Here is a 13,818-nt window from a genome sequence, read left to right on the forward strand (position 1 = left end):
TTTTTTTTCAAAATCCGCATGCATTTTACGAGCGAGTCTGTTTTAAGCGGACAATCTAACATTTTAACAATTCATATCATTCCATGGAAAAGTCACAAGGGCCACAAAAACATTAGAAACGCACCGATATCAAAGATTGAACGTGCTTTTCCAAAACGCGCCTGCCTTTTACCAGTGAGCTTGTTTTTAACTGGACAATTCAACATTGTACTATAAAGAAGTCACAAGGGCGAAAAAAAACAGCATAGATTCACTGACATTGCAGCCACAAAACTGATTCATAAGATATACACGACGCCATATAAAGAGAACCAAAGCTATGGGAAGGTGACTTCGCCGAGAGGATTGTACTTTAACGACCAGGAAAGTCCCTGGAGACAAGTTCACATTTGGCATGACTTCCTGGGGGTCACCCATCGGTCAGACTGTACACGGAATGTCGCCATTGGTAGAAACGATAGCGACATGTAGGGGCCTGGGATTAAAGCAATTAGATAAAATTTCCAATCATATTTGCGTCTTCATGGGGACATGTCTCATGTATGGCCACAAAACAGTCGTATTGCGGTGTCGAATACCTTTCCATGGCAATATAAGACTTGCTATACACTGGTCACACTTTCAGCTGCAAAAATTGACATGAGTGTATTTTTTCTATCTCCACTTAAGTTGGAGCAGGGCGTGTAAACAGGATTCTGGTAGGCTAATGACAGGGTGGCACGCGGCGGTACTATGGTCGCTCTCCCGGGACCGGGACATTAGGCAATAATGACTGCTCTCAATGGCCATTCTCGTCTTGTCCCTGTGTCTAAATGGACCATGGCTATTGCCGTATCTCTAACGCCGATAACTGCCTCACCTGGTGATGTTTCTGTTCTTGATTAGCGGATCAAGTTACGATGAATCGTAGAAAACATCTTTGATTGATGTATATGATTTCAAATTCCACTTTCCTTAAATACATTAAATCCCGAGGTTTAGATGTGGAGCTATTTGGTACATTTGACTTCTGCCTTTTTAATGATAAATTATTTCAGATTGTAACAACAAAATTTCGGACAAAGAAGGCAAAATTGTTTTTTTTTATTTCGAGTTTTTACAGTGATACCATTCGCAGTCTATAGAAGAACAACATATCATTTTGCTGGCTATGAAAATTGTGGATATCTGTCGACTGTCGCATTTTCATTATCATGGCCATAACACAACTGATATTAGTCTCTTTTACAACGTAAAATCATCGTCAAATGCAACACTGTAATATAACAAGGAGATTCTTGAAAGAGCACGGTATAGATTCCGATTGCGCGTTGTGACAACAATCGCAGTAACGTTAGTTCACAAAATACGACGTGAAAAATGACGCTCAGATGGATAAGTATAAAGACAAATTACACCAACCAGGAAATCAGCACCGTGGACGGACAGCATGTATCGACAGTACCAGTTTGTACAGTTAGCCTGAGAGAAAATCCCGGCGACTGACTCGGGCGGCCACGCTGTAGGTGCGAGCCCGGCGTACGTACGTGAAGACGGAAGGTTTGTGTCTCGTGCGATGTTAGTGTGGGGAGTCCGAAGGCGGAAGTGGCGTGCGCGAGCGCCGACGCTCCCGATTTATGGGCCGCGGGCCTGACAGATGTGTTGATGGGCACTTGATGGGTAAACAGGGCCGGCAGCGCACGTGAGCCGGGACCGTCCGCTTTTCAATTTGTAAGGAGGGGGGTAGCATGCTAACGGTGTGTGGCATTGGGTAATTGAAAAGCATACGTCTCTAGCTCTACTGCTTTTATGTTCAGTACGGAGAATGAAATTATACAAGAAAGAAGGCAAGAAAAAATAGGTAAGAGAGACAATGAAAAGAATCGACTGATTGTGTTTGTTACATACTAGCTCAACTATGTCTTTGCGCGGAAATCATCCAAAAATCACGATTTGAAAGAATTGAATGAAATATAAAGGATGGAAACATCCGGAAGCAAACATGCCCCGCCGTTACGGCCGGGTAGTGTGCGTGGTAACGTGCGGCACGGATGGAGCTCTGTCCCGTCGGCGCCCTGGAAATGTATGCGAGCCTTTTAAACTCTGACAGATGGAGCCGTGGGCAGATACATCACGGTAGAGTGGCACGTGGAGAAGGGAGAGTGCTGCCAGTATCGTGTTGTACTGTCTAAAATCGCGGTCAACGGTACTGAATGTAGAAATGCAAAATTGTCGTTTTGTTTGTTTTGTTTCGCGTTTGGATACATGTCGACTGTCATAGTTTCGTCATCTGGGCCATAACACTACTGATACTAGTCTCTTTTACAGCGTGAAATCGCCGTGCAATTATGATGTAGAAATGTTACATATTTATGTGCCACGGTCTGGAGTATGGAAAAGAGTAGAATTAGCACATATGATTTTTTGTCGTTGAGACTCTTTCTTCTTTACAGGTCGTCTGTATCCCATATGTTATGTTCGCCAAATACTAAAAATGCGAAGATGTGTTGTGATTGATTTGTAACGAACACAATGAAACGACGCTCTGGAATGAAACGACAGACAGACTGCAGGTATAGTTAAGCTGTGATAAAGATGGAGCTAAGAAACGGCACATTTGACACATGTACAGTTGCGTTAAGCTTTGTGCTAGATGCTTCAGTCCAGCTATCTCAAAAAGTAGGTCCCACTACTGAAGTTCGCACAGCCCTTTCGTATCCAGGCAAGCATCCATGAAAACACAGTTGTCTGCTATCTCAGGATCGAACTATTTTTCAGCGCTTTGGTAGGTATGACTTTGTATACAAACATGGAAGGTGAGATACTCTATTAGAAGGGAAAAAAGATGACGTTATTAGTGCATGAAAGCGGTACATCCCATCATAGGATACATCCGCGTAAACTATCTCTTTACGCGGACTTGAGAAGCAGTGATATCTTAAAGATGACGTTATTAGCACGTGAAACCGATACATCCCATCATAGGAAACATCCACGTTAACTATCTCTTTACGCGGACTTGAGAAGCATTGATATCTTCATCCGTCAGGAGGAGGGAGGCTGAGGCCCCGCCCCGGCGCCAGCATGTATGGAACCCACCGGCGTGACGGATGGAAGCGCGCCCGTACAGCAGGTTTACGAGCTGATGATGGAGTACCGCGGCGCTCCGTACGCAGGGGAAGGGTTCCTACCGTCTGTGGGGAGACGGCCCCGTAAACACCTACTCCGGGAGGACGCAAAATTACGGTCTGAAGTAAAACATGGAAAACAACAACAGAAGTGCAAACGAAAGCCGCGAAAGCAGAATTTATGTTTCCAAATCAAACAAAAATATGATGATGAAGTACCGCCGCGCTCCGTACGCAGGGTCAGGGTTCCTACCGTCTGTGGGGAGACCGTCCCGTAAACACCTATAGGGCTTATTCAGTCACGTGATCCACCCTCCGGACGCCATGGCAACGGGCGAAGTCGGCCATTTTGGGGTCCACTTTGAGCGCGGCTCACAGCGGCTCGCTATGCAACTCTCCGTAAAAATTGAAAATATTTCTTATGCAACGCACAATTTCCCTTCAAAACGTTTAGGTTCATAATCAGGATGTGCTATCTTGTGGTGGGATGTTGGTCTAGCACTGGTAAAGCCTACACACATCGGGTAACAGTTAAGTTTGTTTCGCGTTTCTCGTGTAACAAACAAGCAAAGCCGGGACGGGAACGAAGTCATGTACTAGTGCTACGACTCGGAAACAAATGTGGGTTTCTGCCATAAGTAGAGCTCATCTTACTGGTAGAATTTTCAGAACGAATGTGTGTAGTACAAATTTTGTATCTGAACAAGACAGTAAACGATGGGTCAGATAACTTTCAACGACGTTGGACTGGGTACCTACTCCGGCACAACGTAAATACATGTACATGGACCGTCGCTACACTCCACTAAAGCAGGAAGGACAAATTAGAGCCTCACAAACAGCGAAGCCAACAAATGATAGGAAGAACATATTCCCAGGTTCTGTGAAGAATTTCTATGAAACAAAAGTACAACATTTAACGTTAATAATGGCTATCACAGTGTCTGTGAACAACAACGTCACAGCTCACCCACAAAATTCACAATCCACTGATACTCCACTGTCACTGTTGCCGTGCACAGGCGGGGACCCGGAGTGGGTCAAACTTTCCCTCACTGATAATGGGAAAATGGGTAATTTCCACCCGATTTATGTAGTGAAAATAAGATTTAAGGTTGTAGACTCTTTGTATAGTCAAACATCGTGCAACCCACTTCACTTTCTTCGGACACTTGGAGACCCACGCTGTACATTGCTGTACTGTAGCGCATGGACCCCAAGATGGCGGCGCACGGGAGCAAGGGGTGATGACGTCACGTGAATAAGCCCTATAGCTACTCCGGGAGGACGCAAAATTGCCGTCATGGAAAACAACAGCAGGAGGAGCACAGAGGAAAGAAGCGAAAGTAGGACACAAAAAGGGACGCAAAATTAGGTCTCGTACAAACTTTTCTTTTTCTTGCGTGTGTGACTGTCGCCAAAAAGTAGTCTTGGCTAGATCGGTACTCAACTACAAAATTGACCAAGTCTTGAATTGCCTAAAACTATTGATATGAATAATGTCAGAATGAGATATTTGCAAAGGAGAGTTACTTATCTTCATGAAAAGTAAATTTGATTTACTCGTTTCAATGCTGAAGTTCGAGATATCACCAAATGGTTTCTTTCCGAAACACCACCTGGTAGGAAGAGATCATCGACGACTTTGCTGAAACACACAACGAATAGATTACTTCTTATCAGCTTATCGGGAAGACCGGACGATCCCTAATAGGCAGGCCACCAGCAGAGCGCCGCACGGCCGACAGGTGACTGATGGACAGTTTATGAGCGCAGTTCGGGCGGGAAACGACAGGGGGAGGTCTTCTGGGACTTCAACTGCTTGTTTCAATATGACAGGGTGTAATAAACCACACGTCCTGTCCGCTTCTCATGCCAAAATATTCACTGAGTCCTAACAGACATGTTATTCGTAATACACGTTAAATGCGTGGTCATTTCTGTTGAAAAAAGTATTTTCCTTTATTGAAAAGCATCTTGAATTACACAAAACATCGCAGACATGTTGCAATGGTCGGAAATCATTCTAGACAGAGCTTTAGCACGGTTGTTATTTTTTCAACAACCGCGCTAAAGTGGCGATGCTTCTCTTGGAAAAGCGAAGTGGATTTACACAAGCTTGTGTTTCCCTGAGCAGCGCTGTTCGAAGATAACGAATGAATTACCGAGAGGAATTGAATGGTCGGTAAAAGCCTGCACGTGCCTGGTGGTCGGGACGAGTCATTAAACGATGCTGAAGGGGTTGGCTTGATTGTAAATTAGCTTGTCGAAACTTGCCTTCATAGTCTGTTAGGGCAACACTTTGCAACATTATTTGAAAAGTCGCTCTACTCCCATTTCGTCTTCTTTGTTTCTTTTTTTCAGAGTCCTTGGCTTCTTAGTTTTGTGCTGTCAATAAGGATGGGTTGGTCTCCACTGCGTGTTTTTGTCCTTGTTTGATGTCGGTTGGTCCCCGATGTACAGCTTGACGAGCCTACGGTAGGAGAGTCCCGGGGGACCCCCACTCCGCCCCGTCCGGACTCACTAATGTGACAGTTAAAACAGATGCGACAATAAAACTTTACGTGTGCTTCGCGGCGAAATGAATGGGTACTTTGCGCGTGGCGGACCCGTCGTGTTGTATTTCCTCCTAACGGCGCCGGTGATAGCCAGCGACGTGCGCTCCCCGCAAGATGGATGCTCGCGCGTTCCCCGGATGGCTAGTTTTGACGGGAGATGGGCAGAGGAGGAGATCTCCTGACAGGACTGTTGCTATTCAGTGTACGGTCCAACAACCCTGCTCGATGGAGCTGTTTTTAATCGTTACCACTTGCCTATCCTGCCGCGGAAGTCGCGCAAACTGCGGACAATTCGAAACGTAATGGGCAGTTAACGGTAACGCGTCGACTACCAATGGGGTGTGCGCAGTACCAGGAGACCGTTTGTAAAAAGTCACACAGTCTGTATCTACCATACGTATACATCATATTATAAAAGCTATAAACGTAACATTGTTTGTGACTGTTGAGAATCGCAAGAAACAGAAACAGCGTGAGGAATAGGCCATATGTTGAATGTGGTGCTCAGTTTTTCTAGGCACGCGTGGCGCGAAATGGCGGGATTTCGGAGTAAACCAGGCAGTAAACGCGGAAGTGGCAGCGTCGTAAAATTTATGCTTGTCGATCACTCGGGACGTAATGGACGCTCCTGGTGCGAGCTCATAAATTATCCATCAGAAATGATACGGCAACCTTTGGGAGCGAATCTGCATACCAAAGAGAACCTAGTCATCGTTGTCCTTTTACGGCCAACTTGGAATTGTGGCACACATAACACAGAGACTTTGACGTTTTTACAGCTACGGTATGGTGCAAAGTTAGTAATGGTTACTCAGAGGTCCGTGCCGTTTAGAATAACCAATGAAAAAAAAAGAATTCAACCTAGCTCGTCAGTAGTCAACATTTTTTGTTACTAGTATCATCACTGAAACGATGTATGCATCTGCATTACAAAATGATGGGCCCAATTGGATTGGGAAAAGTTGGACGGTAATAACATTTTTAACAACAATTACACCACAAAATAAACAACAAATACCACTTTACACAAACATGAACGTATTTCTATATAAAAGCCGTCGATTTCGAACAGAAATGAGAATTGAAAGTTGAAATTCTGCAGCGCAAAGTTCTCTCGTACGTTTTAATATATTCATCCCGGTAGCGCCTCCACACAGCATGGTCACCTCGGCCTTGTGGACTTCCACCGCCCGTGATCTATGGACCCTGCCGCAAATTACAGATACTAGTCGGCTATCAGAGACGTAATTCCCGCCACAATCACTCCAGAGTCGTGACCAGGTCAACGACAATATCTGCCATGCACGCAGCAATTCGTCTGGCGACGGTTTGCAAACCGTGCAATTCTGCCGTGACAGATTGGGGCCGGAACTTCGGCCGCCGCGGACGGACGGTTGGGTGGACGTTTATCAAGAAGATTCATACTTCAACAAGAAATAATGCGTGTATGTCTGGTCAAATCTTTTACATCGCAAATGTGAATCATACGGACAAGAGTCATTCGTAGAAAGCACTCCCAAAAAGCCCGATTCCAAAATCTCGAATCTAAGGCATTTTCAGACAACCGGATTCTAAATTCTCGAGTATATAAGGCACTTCCAGCCTCTAAAATCTCGAATATATAAGGCACTTCCAGACCTCTAAAATCTCGAATCTCTGGCGAATCTAGTGTGCTAACTGACATTCGAATATTCACAACAAAGTTCTCCACAAAATACTGAGAAGATTGTGCAGCGTGAAAGCAATATAGGTATTCGAAACAACTTCAATTGAAGTGATTGAGGTGCATAAGATACATTTCTAATGTACGCCGACTTTTGACAGAGTGAGTGAGAAACAAGTCCAAAAAAGCGAGAGGTCCTTTCGTCTAGGGCGAGAGTTGATGTAAATTTGCAGAGAATTGATGTCTGAAACACAAATTGCACTAGATCAGTTTCCTTGGAATTCCCATACTGATTGATGGCTTTGTGATTTGAAATCGCTTGTAAAATATACGAGCAGAAAGGCCACGTATAGGACTGGAAGTATCCCCGTTGATCCTCTGTTTATGACCAATGAAACTGTCGTCCTGTCGCTAAATTTCCGGAAAACAATTTTCGCTGGCGGGAACTGCCCGGAGGATTTCTCGACCTGGCCCACCCAACCGTCGCCATAAAATGGAGGATTGACGACCGGGAGAAAAATGCACGGGGACATAAAAGTTTTACGTGCGCCTAACAGCGGGCTAACGTATCCACTCCGATTCCGACGGGTTTAACGTCGTGCGTCCGGATCAACCCCGCTTCGTGTTTCAGTGGCACTTGGTCTTTGTAATTCGACGCTAGAAGTGATATCATGAATGATGTTTTGTCAAACGTGTTCTCTGTATTCAGATCTCTTCGGATCATTTTCCCATGGCCTCTCCGAAAGGCAGTGCCCAGTCACTGAGACAGACATCCTGATTTAAGAAAACAGTGATGAATAGATGTAAAAGAAGTAAATGAAAAATTAAATCCTTTTGAATTTTATACATGGGTTTGATACTAGTTAAACCACAGTTTTCTTTCCGTGTACTATAAGAATATAAAACAAACTTTTCTGAGTCAGACCTTCGTGAGTCTTAAACACGCGCATTTTACTTCCCGTTATTCATTTTTTTTGCAGGATTTATGGCGATATGTATGAATGGTTAGTTTATGAACACTTGGAGCCGCCAAAACGAGCGTTTAGCGCGTCCCTCGCCGCTATACCATCCCTCAACATTATGCCTTTCTCGATATGATAACGCAACGTCCGTGTTTATATCACTCTTTGTCTGGCGTGGTAAGCACTTTGGTGGACGCGATGGATAAAGTAGGAGCAGGAGATGTGTTTTTGCAAGCGCAACTTTGGAGCCCAAAAGAAAACAACAACAACAGAAGATGGTCTGGCAAAAGTTTCCAATGAAGCGGTCACAAACGTCGTGCGATCGTCGAGCAGACCTGTATCAGACATTTGAACTTTGCAGGAGACGTAAATTTTTGTCCTCCAAAAGACCCGAAGTTAGCGATCGTACAACGATCGCACGACCTCCCTAATACCCCTGTCACATTTGGCGAAAATCGATTGGACGACGATTCTGCGGCAATCGCCCGAGCCTCGCTTATAAAGATAATTTTATTGCACAACAATTGTACAAGGTACAAAGTATGGCTTATATGTAGCAGAGATGGTTTTCAGGTGAAAAATACGCGCAACCCTCTGTTGATCTTAGATATGGCCGATCTTCCATCGATACGCCCGAAGATCGTGGATAATGTGACAGGGGTATTAACAGATGTAGAAGATAAATCTCGACACGTCTCTTATATCGTACGATCGTCGTACGATCGCAATCTTGGGGCATTCTTGGGATAGTCATGAATGTGCATTGCGAAATTTAGCTCTGTTCATGCGGAAAAGGCCGGCTTACATTCTTGTCATCGGTTGGCTGTGACAAAATTGTGTGACGACCTACGACGATTGTGACCGTGCCTTCATTTCACTTCACTTCACTTTATTTGTTTTTCCAGGGCAATACATCCAGGTTCTTTGACCTGTTTTTCAGTCAAGCCTGGAAGATTGTACAAACACATGTCATTGTACAACATCAAACACATTACAACATATATATACACAATTACACAACATAGGCAAATACAGATGGCTACGCACTAATAGCAAAGGAAAGTACTATGGTGATGTTGTTGAAATACTGCATTTAAAGGCCCTGACCTGTAAAATACTTCTTTGGTTTAGTGATAGACCATTCATAATACCGCACCGTAAACATAACCACCTGATTCTCGGTTGCGAAACGCTAATCTCTAATACCAAGCTGTTTGTGTGTCCCTTTAAATTCGTTTAATTTTCTCAAGTGGAACAGAAATTCCCATGAAACTCTTAAGAGCCAAGATGATGGAACTAATAAGCTTATAAGATAAAGAGATTCTATCCAGAAAACTTTGTATAGCTTAGAAGAAAATGTGCCTTAGCTACATGTATCCGTTTACGTAGCTTGAAAACAGTTTGGAAAAGACTTCGCTCCATACAGTATTTTAATTACGATATTTTTTATTGGTCAACGGGAAAATGTATAACGTTAAGACACAGTGGGTGTCTGGGTGATAAACTCTGGTAATCTGCTGATATTTGCATCAACAAACAACCCACTGAATGATGAACATCAATCAAGTACAATGACGGATAACGATACTGCATTTTGAATACGATAAGGTATAAGACACAGTGTATGATGAACTCTAGTAAACTGCTGATATTTGCATCACCGGAAGATGAAAATCAAAAGTAACAATGATAAATAAAAGTACAACAAAGATTAACACTACGGTATTTAGGTCAGGCAGTGGGATGGAAGGAAAAGTGTGAAGCAACATCATATTCAGAATGTGAGTCACAGAACCTGGTAGTTTAACTCACGCCAGTACTTTACTTAAAACTTCTACAAAGCTGCGACGGCAGCTAGTGATAGCCTGGCGCAGTGCACTGTGATGTGTATTTGCTCTTCTCTTCAAGAAGTGTGAGAGGTTCGTTTTCTTTTGAACTGACTGCCACTCCCAACGGAAGAGAAAAAATCAGGACTCACCGACACCCCCCCCCCCCGTTCTTATGCTGCAGAATTACGGATATTACTAACCACCAGAGTAACCAGACCATAGTAGTTTTTGTATAGATACTTACGGCACATTACTGTAGCACAGCAATTCAAACCTATTCTGTTCTGCTACGGCAACGCCTCACTCTAAACTTCATCGCTAGCACAGTGTGGCCAGTTCAGGTTAGAACAAAGAACGCTTACAAGTAGGAGTAGGTACCGGTACAGAAAATCCAGGTACGGTCCAGGTCCAGAGGATCAGGTCCAGGTACTGACCTGAACCTAAACCTAATTGTCCGTGAAAACTTCTCAATTGGCGATACTCAAATAATGGTCCATTCTGCTACAAAGGAATCTGTTGGTGAAGTATCCGACTTCCACTGGTGTTTCAAAATCTAATCTTCGTATAAACAACATTAACTGTCTCCGTTACTGACTTCGCCCAAGTCTGACTATACAAACTTGGTAAAAATGGCCAGCAACTCTCCTCTACTTTGCTATTATTACATGTGGACGTGTAAGCCCCCAAACGTGTGAGCCCCTGCCGGTATAATCTGTCCGTTTTCTAATCGGTTCAAAATCCAGTCCACTTTTGTTTTTTTCAGGTCCATTTTTTTCTGGACCGGTCCAACAAGAACAAAAAAATAAGGTTTTGTCCCGGTACACCATACCGATACCCAGGCCACCCCTACTTACAAGTCCACGGGGCTACACTACACTACATTACACTACACTACACTACACTGCACTACACTACACTACACTACACTACACTACAGTATGCTCTGTGCCTATTCATAAAGCGCAAATACAAACAACCTCGTTGAAACAACTCCGTCAAAGCAACGACCTGCTTCCTAAATTGATTACTGAAAGTAGCGCGTAAACGGAGGTCACTGCGATTTAAGACTAACGACCAGAGCAAGGCGCGGATATATCCTCACAAGTAGCAGCTTTGACTGTTTAACTGCCCGTTTGCGATCACAGAAAAGCCACTAACCCTGCTTTCAACCACTGTAAATACCGTTGTGGGACTCGGAAGCAATAAATGAAAGAACATGTGAAGATAAATGAAGAAATTCTAGATTTCGGATTGCTGGAGATGCCGTATATTTCTTCTTATTTGTGTTTGCGGATGTGGAAGATGTGCATATCAATAACAGTGTTAGAATCTGTTTCATGTGGTTTTGATATCTAGCGTGTCGACAAGGTGCAATCTAAACATTTATCATCATCAAACACCGGTTGGAGCAAGGGTTAGCAACTTAATGGATGAGATTATTTGTAAAAGCAGAAATCGCGTTTTCAAAGCGATCCGATACAGAAGAGTCAAAAGCAGACGTTTTATTACCGGCGATGCGGAGATATAAACAACAAACGATGTTAGACCGGCCACATTAGTTTCAACAGCCGCACTTGAGCAGCGTTATCGCCGCTTGGCATGGGGCGGTTCGATTTGTGACTGGCGCCGTCTTTTCTGTCTCAGTAACGTTTCCAAATAACTTCTTTCCTCGGGCTACGAGAAAAAGGCTTACTGGATAACTTGGACCGGTCTCGTGCCGAGATAAAGGCGTGAGGAAACAATAACTCTTTATTACAACGGCTAAGTCATGCAGCCGCCGACGATAGTCATTCAACTTTCTTTACACAAACCTACGAGGTTTTTACGAGCTAATCTAAGCCCATACTGAATGCACACGAACTTTTAGTAGGGGTGGTTTAGCGCTGTTTATCACAAGTGATAAACATTGTCAATGAGGTAAAAGAGAAGAACGTCTTTTCTGAGGTTCGTGTCGCTATTCCTAAAAGTCAAAGTAAGATATCTTCCTAATCAGATGCGTCAGTAGTGATTGTCAAACATAAGACGGGAGTTCGCAAAACGACAACCCTTAAGAAAAAACGGTTAGGTTCTTGTTAAGCAGGCGTGTGTAACGGTAACACGGGATTTCACGAAACGAGACCGGCGAAAATCTTACCGTCGATTTTACCCGAAACAGCATAGACCTCAAATTCTAGTACTCTCTCTGTTGTACCGAAAGATGTTCAGAGGGACATTAAAGGGCACTGTGTTATGTTTCTTTCCACTTTCCGTGTATGCGTGTCTTTTTTGTGGATTGCGTTGACTGTCATTACATTAGTTTTATAAGAAACGCTGCTCAATGATTAGCATTTCTGCCTGTACCTAGAGCATTATTGTGACGCATACTTGAATTTTAAATCCAAAAAAAGACTTAAAACATTAAATCTAGTGTACGAATAATGTAAAAATGGCATTTACTTACTTGATGAGGAACGTTAGATGTGCGTGTTGTGTTGTGTTGTTAGACGCGTCGCCTGGCGGTGAGCCGGTCCCTCTCCCAGTCTGGTCCCTCTCACCACATGTGTTCATCAGCAGCCTGGTGTGAGTCCGACTAGTCCGCTCGGATTAAAGCGCCCCCTGCACGTGATTTATTCCCGCCGAATCAACTGCCCAAGAAAAGATCGGAGATGAGTTTTTGCTGAGGCGAAGGATAATTGATTTCAGTTCAGCAAGTTTGCCGTTAAGTGAGATACAGGATATTACACTAGACGCGAGGACGTCATCCCTCAAAACGCTGACTGGGAACAGATACCATCTGGGTCGTTCTTCATGGAAAGGCGCTCCATTCTTCCGCGCATGACAATCCAAGAAAAAAAAAAGTTGGGAAACTTTTCCCGAGTGGAGTTGGTCGTGACTAATCACGGTGTCTGCCCCATCACAAGTCGGCAACACTCTTAAAGAAGTAGGGGCGTGAAGACGTAGGAATGGGGGATCATTTCTCAAGACGTCAAAGAAGAGGCTAGGTGAGACGAGAGGAGCATTTCTCATCGCTGGAAGGGAGGCTGAGTCGCTCCTGATGCCGACATCCTGGCGTCGGTATCTCGTCAGGGCCGCCCAAGATTGGACCGAACAGGAAATGGTGCTCACCGCGGGAGATTCCATCAGATAAGCGGGGAAGATCAAGATAGGCTGGGCGGCCTCTTTGGGAGCGGCGCCCGCCACAACTCTTTATTCGTTTGAAAATTAGTTAAACTTAAGGAAATTCGAATGTCTCTGTTCCGACATTTCTTTCTCTCTCTCTCTCTCGTTCTCTCATTCTCCCTCTCTCTCTCTCTTTGTGTATCCGTATCTGTGATGAAAAATTAAAACTGAAAACTAGATACGTTACTAACGACCGAAGAAAGTTGCTTTATTATAATTGAAATAAACTTATTATGAGACACAAAACTTTATATCATTAATTATCAATACATTGTAAAAGTTGCACATTGGACTAAATGTTTCTACAAGCTTAATTAAGCTTATTGATGCCTTCTTTTATTAGTGCTCATAATGAAGACACACCTTTATGGAAAGAAAAGTGGACACCCTGCACAATCATTTATAAGAACATCGATGATTCAAATGGAACAACATACGTTAGGTGGTTATGTGTGTAAGAGATAATCAGCTAAACGGCTGCATCGTATGAATTTAAATGAACGATGAGCCGGTGATATAACAGGTTAACGTAGAGTGGTC

The sequence above is a fragment of the Branchiostoma floridae genome, chromosome 15 (genome assembly GCF_000003815.2).
Source record: "Branchiostoma floridae strain S238N-H82 chromosome 15, Bfl_VNyyK, whole genome shotgun sequence".
Classification (NCBI taxonomy): Eukaryota; Metazoa; Chordata; class Leptocardii; order Amphioxiformes; family Branchiostomatidae; genus Branchiostoma; species Branchiostoma floridae.